Source organism: Megalobrama amblycephala, linkage group LG15, assembly GCF_018812025.1.
Source record: "Megalobrama amblycephala isolate DHTTF-2021 linkage group LG15, ASM1881202v1, whole genome shotgun sequence".
Lineage (NCBI taxonomy): Eukaryota > Metazoa > Chordata > Actinopteri > Cypriniformes > Xenocyprididae > Megalobrama > Megalobrama amblycephala.
This window is the reverse complement of record NC_063058.1, coordinates 7,341,538-7,349,870: the sequence shown is the minus strand read 5'-3', so window position 1 is coordinate 7,349,870 and position 8,333 is coordinate 7,341,538. Positions and strand designations below refer to the sequence as shown.

Genomic DNA, 8,333 nt, shown 5'->3' with positions numbered 1-8,333 from the left:
AATACATTAACTAATGTTAACATATAAAAACCTTATTGTAAAATGTTACCTATTACTATATATATAAATTTCAACACAAGTACAAACCGTACGGCCACAATAATTTTAAGAAACGTTTTTTGTTTGTTTGTTTGTTTAGATAAATTGGAGTTTGACCTGTAATATGACGCAGTTACATTTGATTAATATTATTAAATTGTAAAGAAATTAGACATCCATCTTTGTCAAAAGAATTCCAGGCGCAGTTCACTCTTAGCCCATAAGATTCCACATAGCATTTTCATCGATTAGTCGTCTATTCTGATTGGATGATAACTTTTGACAGCGTTTAATCCAGAAACGAATACATTTCTAATGCAAGAAAGATTTGCAAGTGCACAGGACACAGTTTGAGCGTGCACATGCAATATCTGAGCAAGAGGAGAGGCAGTTCATAAGAGAGCACTGTGTATTTCAGAGTGCACGTCCAGTTTTGTTCAAGAGCAAAGAAAATCCGTAAGTACCTACTCAAAAGTATGTGATTTCAGACACAGCCCATGAGCAGAGGTAAAGGCTTTTCAAACTGATCGCAATTAAGCAACAAAATGTATGATGCGATGACACACTTGAATTGAAACAATAGAGAATGAGAAGGTGACGTCACGGCATTTTCACTTGCTTTGCACTACGGGAAGGTGTCGCCATATTACAAGGATACACTATCCGTTGCCATGGTTACTTCGAACAGTGAGACCGAGAAAAATAGCGTGATATTTGTTTGCATTTTTACTATATGCCACAGTTTCTTGGAGAGAAATGGAGGAGGAAGTGGAAAAAAGGGACTCTATCGTTATTTAGAGCATTATTCTTTTTTACAATAATAATAATGATTATAACTGTAATAAAAGTGGAGTGCCCACCAAAAGGGGCGGGGTTATCAAGCTATATAAGCGGCCGTCTCACCACGGCAAATCGATTTAATTTGACTGAAGCAATGGCATGAGGCGACTCTTGTGTGTAGCGTGGCAAAGTACGCAGTACTCATTTTGTATCTAAGAGAACTGACATTACATTATTACCCGAGTACATTCCCTTGCGATACTACACAAGTACTGCGTTATTCGTCTTATTAATTATTATTAATTATTAATAAGACAAGACGCATATGGGGACAGTACAGTCACGCCGTGCTACGCAGAGGATGGTCGAGCATCGGGGCAGAGCACTTGAAAAAGGGCTCACAACAGACACTCATAAGACAGGATGGCCCAGAAAATGGGGACTGAAACACTGTAGTCATCCTCCCAAGACCATAAAATAGGATACTAGTGGGGCCTAGGGTACATATAGAAGGCACAGAACATAGTTACACCCCGGACATGGTCGGGGTCGTAATGGAAAACCTGACAAATGTGGATGGTGAGGCCCAGCCGGTAGCCGCACAGAAGTCAGCAATGGAAACGCCACAGGACCACACCCACAAGAAGGCCAAACCTCTTGTGGAATGCGCTCTTACACCCAAAGGGCATTGAAGGCCTAAGGAGGAGTAAGCAAGTGCTATAGCATCGAATATCCATCTGGAAAGCCTGGGCTTCGTGACCGGATGACCTTTAGTGCAGCCACCGAAGCTGTGTTCATCCTGACAAGGAGGAAGAGCAGAGAGAACGACCATCTGGGAAGACGACCTTCCTCTTGTCTATCGCCCCGATTGCCACACCCTGCTCGAACCAGCAAGGGTTCGTCCAAGGGGCCAGGGTTTCCTTAGAAACTTCTGAAACACTCTGAGTGGCAGAGAAGCCCCAGGCGTAAAGGTTTTCACGAGCTGCTGAATGAATGGAGTGACCATGGCCCTCATGCGGGTCGAGTCTAAAATTATTCCCAGGAATGAGAAACATTGCCTGGAAGATAATAATCTCTTTGGAAAATTTACCCTGAGCCCCAAGCATTCCAAGTGGTTAAGGATGATGGATCTGAGATATTAGCTCCACCTCTGACTGGGCCAGCATGAGCCAGTCGTCAAGGTAGTACAGAATGCGCACACCCATCTGTCTCATAGGAGAGAGAGCCGCATCTATGCACTTTGTAAAAGTGTGAGGAGCCAGAGATAGCCCAAACGGAAGGACTGTGTATAGATATGCCACCCCTTCGAAGGCGAATCTCAAGAATCACCTGTGATGGGGGGCTATCTGGATGTGAAAATAAGCATCTTTCAGATCCAGGGTAAAGAACCAGTCTCCCGGGCATACTTGCTGGAAGATCTACTTCAAAGTGATCATTCTGAATGAGCGCTTTATCAGGGCCCTGTTCAGATGTCTGAGATCGAGGATGGGTCTGAGACCACCATCCTTTTTGGGAATGAGGAAGTACCTGCTGTAGAAGCCTGACTCGCTCAGTGCTAGGGAAACAAGTTCTATGCCTCCTTTTGCCAGCATGGTGTTCACCTCGGAATGCAGGACGTGCAAGTCCTTGCTTTCCACAGAGGTCTGGCCGTGCCATTGAATAACGGGGCCCGTTGAGCGAATTGGAGTACATAAGCTAGTTTTGTTATGTTCAGCACTCAAGTTGACACTCTGGGGATGGCCTGCCAGGCCTCGGCCCGCATGGCAAGAGGGCTAGATAGGTTCTGGCACTAAGTCACTGTGAGGGACTGTGGTGCACACATGGGGTGGAAAAGGAATTTTGCGCTTTTTTTTTTTTTTTTTTTTGAGTATGTTTGTGTTTTATCTTGTCCGCTACCACAGCAATTATACACTTGGGTTGACCCGGAATTGAACGGGGCGACTGGGAACACATACGAGGCTGTTTGGGTCAGTGAATGCGGCTTGCAGGGTGGGGCCAGCAAGCGAAGCAAATGCAACGTCATTCAGCATTTGATAAACACCAGAGAAATCTGCTTTCTCAGAATTAATATATTCTCAGGGGAGTCTGGGAGTCTGAGTCATGTCATATTCAGCTGAGCACTGTCAGCATTGAGCTTGTTCCAGCACTCTTGTAGTGAGAGCACACTCCCTCAATGAAATTTTATATTATTGATCATTATGTGAATCCTTCGAACTAGGATACAAATGACACAAGTGGTGGTCTCATTGTCACAAATTAATTTAGATGAGATTACATCAGATTAGATGGAACTGATTCATGACTAGAGTGATTCCGTATGTCACGGACTTCCGAAGCTTTGATCACATGCTTTTTAAAACCGTAGATCTGCTCTGCGAATGATTTAGATATGGTGGAGAAATTAATATATTCACCACCTGAGTCTCACCTGAGTCAGGGGAGAGTTTCATGTCATATATAGCTGAGCGCTGTCAGTATTGAGCTTGTTGTAGCGCTCTCATCGTAAAATCACACAACCTCAATAAGATCACACACCATCTTTCAGGGAAAATATATATCATGAGTCTCGCCTGAGTCAGGGAAGAACGGAACGTCATGTCATATTCAGCTGAGCACAGTAGTGGAAAACACTGTGAGTGCGTCTTCTGCGTAGGACTTCCCCAGACATCGGACGCACTCATTGTGCCTGTCATCAGCGTGCAGAGAGGCTCTGCATATGCCACAGCTGTGGCGGAGCACATGCAGCAACATCGCAGAAACTTGCTCTTTAGAAAGCTCTTTTATTTATAATGCAACTGCATTGCAAAAGGATACACCGGAGTGTTCTCACTCGATGCTGCAGACAGCTCAGGGGCGAAGCGCTGACCAGGCTGCTTGGGAGCGGTATGGGAACAGGGCTGCTTGAGAGCGGCGAGCTGTGAAGTGGCGGGTTGATCAGCGTTGCACGAGAGCGGCGATCTGGCAGAGTGGTGAGAGAGCTACAGGTTGCTCGTGGGCAGCGGCTACTAGAGAGCGGCGGGCTGCTTGAGAGCAGCGAGCAGAACAGAGAGCAGCGAGCAGGGAGAGACGAGCTGACCAAACTGCTGCAGAGCGGCAAGCTGATCAAAGGTGAATTCCAGCTGCTTGCAGGTGAAGGCGGCTTCAAGTCTCGTAGATCAAGCGCAGAGTTGATATCTGCGTCGCTGAAGGAGAACGTAGTTTGTAGTTCTAATCGAATCCTCGTCCACAGCACAATGTGTTGTGGGCAGTATTAGCTGTTAAGTGTGCACAGATCTGCTCTATGGAATTCTAACCGGAAAAAGTAGACCATCCGGGTATCTTTGGAATACTCATTTAAACATACTATGCTTTGGGACACGCAAATTCTATTTTTGAATTCTATTTAGGACGGATAGTATGAGAATTTGAATGCATCAAATCCCTTTCTCGTGATATTTGCCAGTAAAGTGCACAAGGAAGTCTTTGTTCTTGTTGTTCTTGTTTACAGTTAAAGTTATGTAATGTCTGTTTACTTTGGTTTCTTAAAAACCATCAATTGATAAGAAAAGGATGTAATTAAGCATTATTTCCTTAAGCCACTTTAGACACCAAGAACACAAAACCTATTACTTTACTACTGGCTCATGGAAATGGTAAGTTGATATGCTGTCTTGTTCAGATAATAGAAAAAATGTCAGTTTAATCACAACGTTTGCTTTTTAGTAAACATTCTTCACACAAAACATTGAACCAAACACATTACCATTTCAGGTTTGCAAGTTTTCAGAGTGTTTTTAATCATGAAGAACTGTTCTCCTTTAGTATGCAGACTGTTAATATGTTCTTATTTCTTAGGCACCACTTTTGACTATTCTTGTGTAAGACTGCCCTTGTTTTATAGACACACACATCTCTTACTTGTTACTATATTTCTCAATATGCCATATATGGTATGGTTTGATATCTGTACTATGATTGGATGTCCAGGACATCCTGGAGGTTGCTTGATCTTGTGTGTATAAATATGATATATCTCACGCTGCTGCTGCTGCCACACATCACAGGAGTTGAGGCACCTGTTTCCAACTGATGACTGATAGCTTCAAGGCTTCAGATAGTCTACCTTAAAAAAACAATCTAACAGATCTGGGGACTCATCTGGGATATTCCCAAGACACACTGGACAGAAAATCATCCTTTCTTACAAAAATGTTTTTTGGGATCCTTCTCAGTCTCACACTGAGTTTATGCTGCTGTGATGCTAAATGCAGTAAGTGTAATTATCTGATTTGATTGATACTAATTTATCTTAACTCTATTGTCCTCTCCATTTAGGTGTCACACTTGAAATGTAACTTCTTTTTTTCAGGAAAACCAATGTAATATATTTTTGTTCAATAATATTTTTTGATTATTATTTAACATTTTGAGGGTATTTTATGATACTATGCAATATTTATACAATTTTATTAGCTATTTTTCTAATATATTTTTAAATTATTTTTCAAATAAAGCAGTATTCCATGTTAAAGCTGCTGTCCGCGATTTTTGGCCCTCTAGCGGTTAATAAACAGAACTGCATGCGTCTTGCAGAGGAACATTGTAGCCGGAGCTACTTTTCTCTGTGTATGTCTATGGCGAGTCACGCAGTTACTGTGATACTCTGCGGCGAGTCCTACCAGTCCGGCCTGAAATAGTCAGAATATAAACACTTATTATAAGTGTACCATAATGATTCAGGGTAAGACAAAAACACGGTTTGGGAAAATGGATTCATGTTGCATATTCTCATTATATACTTTTTGTAAATTTTTAACACAAAAAAAGTTGCGGACTGCAGCTTTAAAATAGAGACAAGGCATTTAAAATCAAATTTTTTGAAGGTAGATTAGTGCCATCTGGTGGGAGTAAAAAATGAAAAACTTACATAATGCCATGGAGTAACCAGTGTTTACTCTTTTTGTTATGTTTCTACAGTGGGAGCTATGTTTGTAGAAACAGAAGCATCATGTATTAAATTTACTGATACCAACAGCAACCGTGAGCTTGAAAAACTTCAGGACAGAATTAAATATGTTGCTCGAAGCTGCAAAGAAATTCTTGACAAATATCAAGTTTATGAGGGTATGGTATTTTTGAATTCATTTTTGTTATCTTAAGCAACAACTCAATTTAAGGTGACTCAGCAATGCTTCTGTTAATGCAGATGGCCTGTACTATCTGATCACACCAAGTGGGGTCCTTTACCAGACGTTTTGTGATATGACCACTGCGGGTGGCGGCTGGACGCTAGTGGCCAGCGTTCATGAAAACAACATGTATGGAAAGTGTACTGTTGGTGATCGCTGGACTAGTGAGCAGGGCAGCAACGCAAACCGGCCTGATGGTGAAGGAGCATGGGCAAACAAAGTCACATTTGGAACTGCAGAGGCCGCTACAAGTGATGATTATAAGGTAATTTCTTTATTACATTCAACAATTAAAACATGTTAATCTACAAAATGAATGAACAGTCTGTATTTCTTTCTGTCATAGAATCCTGGATACTTTGAAATTGCGGGCACAGGATGTGTCTGTGTGGCATGTTCCTAATAATATGGTGATGGAAAACTGGAGCACTGCCTCCATCCTGAGATACCACACTGAAAATCGCTTCTTAACTCAATACGGAGGAAACCTTCTCAATTTATTCAAAGTCAGACAAACTTTGACAGCAGCTTTGAGTTTTACATAAAATATAAGTTAAAGGCAAAAGACTACAATTCTGTAAAAAACAAACAAAAAAAAAAAAAAAAAACCTTTTTATGTTATTTTCCCAGAAATTCCCTGTGAGCTTTGGAATCGGGACTTGCAAAACTGACAATGGACCTGCTATTCCAATAGTGTATGATACTGGAAATGTGGATTCAACCAAAAAACTGTATGGACCTAATTCAAGAGGTACAGCAATTCCTCTTGGGCCAATATTTTTCAAATATTTTTAAAGAAAGTAGCTACATTGACTGACATAAAATCTGTGTATTATTCAGTGATGGTGTAGGCCAGTGCTATCTCACGACCAATTTGTATGTATTTTACAAGGTGGGTAATTCGTACAAATTCGTACAACGTCACTCGTACAAATTGATACGATTTGTCTAAACCCCAGTGACCGGTAGGTTTAGGGGAAGTTTAAGGTCATATGAATTCATACAAATTAGCCACCTCGTATAATACCTACAAATGGCTGTGAGATCAGGTTATTCAGGCCTATTATTTACAAAGCATCATCAATGTTGAGATGGAATCACTTTAATTAATGAATGCCATTCTGTGTGCATGGACCATGACAGACCATCATCAATTATATATTCTGTGTTTTTTTCAGCAATATTTGAGCCTGGATTCATCACATTCAGAGTCTTCAATAATGAAAAGGCAGCCATGGCACTTTGTTCGGGCACTAAACCAACCGGTTGTGAAACTGAACATGTGAGCTAAACAAATATTTTGGATTATTTACAACAATGTTCATGAACAGCATTGGTGAAGTGCTGCTGATCACCATAGGCAATAATTCATGCTTTAGTGTATAAATGAAGAAGAAATGTTATTTACAGTGAATACAATTACAACAGAAGTAAATCAACTGCAATGTTATATGATGGAAATAGGTTTGTTTTGTTGTTATTAATGTACTCATATTTTTGCAGTTCTGTATTGGTGGAGGTGGACACTTTCCTGAGGCGGTCCCTAGACAGTGCGGGGACTTTGCGGGTTTCGACTGGGATGGCTATGGTACTAATACAGGATGGAGTGCTTCCAAAGAGATAACTGAAGCAGCTGTACTTCTTTTTTATCGCTGACCTGCTTCCTTTCCTTCTGTCAGAGATATACAAATTTGATTAATATCTGAATACACAATAATTTGCTAAAATATATTTCTTATATTTCTTATATATTTTCTCTTTTTGTATTATCTAAGAATGTGTATGGTGTTTGTAACTGATGAAAAAAAAAAAAAAAAAAACTGTCAGATTAGCCGTTTATTGTGAGGCTTCTTTTAATGCATATCTAACCTACTTATAACTTCTCAATGTTCATGTTTTTTTTTTCCAACTGTTCACAAATGGAAACAAATGCATAATGTTCAAATAAAACCAATGGGTTGCCAATGCTGTTCAAACAATGGATTCAAAATCTACTTTAGGTTTCATAATTTATAAGTTTCACTGAAAATATTCCATGATCATATTCCATAACACATTTGGTTACATTCTGTTCTGCTAATAAAGCCTGTTATTACTAATTCATCTTCGAGTTCCTGTTAAATCACACTTGACCAACGTGACAGCATCCCTGAGTACAATACATCTGAAATTATAAGGATGCTTCATAGCATTAAACACTCAACATCTTTTGTTGTTAGGAAACATTTGAATAATAATCCTAATATTTGAAATGAATAAATCATCATCAGTCTGAATGACTAACATACTGTCAATTAAGGGCACATCTCTCATAAATATTTATAAAAAAAATAAAGTTACATACTG

The 8,333-nt window shown here is 40.2% G+C and overlaps 1 pseudogene; it reads left to right on the top strand.

The window, feature by feature from the left end:
- The first annotated feature begins 4,835 nt into the window (after window positions 1-4,835).
- LOC125247117 lies at window positions 4,836-7,952 on the top strand (annotated as a pseudogene).
- Window positions 7,953-8,333: the final 381 nt, after the last annotated feature.